General features: G+C 35.8%; 1 non-coding gene across 1 annotated transcript; it reads right to left on the minus strand.

Annotated features, from left to right (window-relative positions):
- Positions 1 to 226: 226 nt before the first annotated feature.
- On the minus strand, positions 227 to 308 carry Trnal-aag. Its single transcript has one exon. It is a non-coding gene; the product is annotated as a tRNA-Leu (tRNA).
- Between the last annotated feature and the right edge of the window lie 819 nt (positions 309 to 1,127).

Consider the following 1,127-nt stretch of genomic DNA (forward strand, 5'->3'; position numbering starts at 1 on the left):
TACAGTAGAGTTATCTGCGAATGTTTTTAAACATAATAGATCTTGTCAATGATTTATTACTTCCTGAAAAAGTGAGGATGTGAGCCTAATATGAATTCCTGACATAAATATTAGCTTTGTCTTCTTGACATTAATTTATGTTCTATAACTCCTTACTGGAAATGCATTTGGCCTCTCGGCGTATCTATGATGACACGTCAAGCAATCGGTAAAGTGCTAAAAGCTCTGGCAGCGGTGGGACTCGAACCCACGCCTCCGAAGAGACTGGTGCCTTAAACCAGCGCCTTAGACCGCTCGGCCACGCTACCTATTCATATGCAAAAACATGCCTTTATCAAATCGTCAACTGCTTTTGTACTACCCATTAAATGTCATTTTCTGAGAATAAATGCCAGCTCTCTGGAATACAAAGAAATGGAAACGATCACACACAGTCAAAAAAGCTGCAGGAACTGGATGGAACTACGGCAGGTAATGTTCTGAATCCTGTATTATACAGTTCACCAACATCAGATTTCTGAATTTATCATAAGTAGGTGAATTCTAAATATCCGACGAGTTTTACAACTTGAAAGGAAAGGAAAAGCAACAAACACAGTATTGGACGTGTAAGTTCAGTTTTTCGGTTGAAATATTACTCATAACGCAATAGTTAAAAGAGTGAATTAAGAAAGTTTTTCGCCAAGACAGATTGAATTTAAGATAGAAAGTATGATGCTAAAAAATCCGGCATTGTGAAGGAAAGGAACTCACAACTGAAATCTTATGTTCTTGTGTGTATGTGTGGTTCCAGTTATGCTAGGATACATATTTTTTACTCTCAAATAGATTTTCCTACAATGAAAAATAACGGTGTGTAGAGCAGATTGTTTCATTATATAACGAACCATCACTCTTTGATTAGAAGGTAATGTTTGGCTTACAGGAGCAAATTTATTCTTCTGAATACAATTTCTACTCAGATTCCTTATGTTCATTTCTACAGTTCCTTCCTTCATTAATATATCACTTGTTCACTACTTCTCTCATAACATATGTAATCCTTTTTATAAACACGATTATCAATTTCTTTGCAATTGCCAAACGATGACGTATCAGAAGTATTGATCCTTATGTTTAGTAACCTT

Source organism: Penaeus monodon, chromosome 22 (genome assembly GCF_015228065.2).
Source record: "Penaeus monodon isolate SGIC_2016 chromosome 22, NSTDA_Pmon_1, whole genome shotgun sequence".
Taxonomy (NCBI): domain Eukaryota; kingdom Metazoa; phylum Arthropoda; class Malacostraca; order Decapoda; family Penaeidae; genus Penaeus; species Penaeus monodon.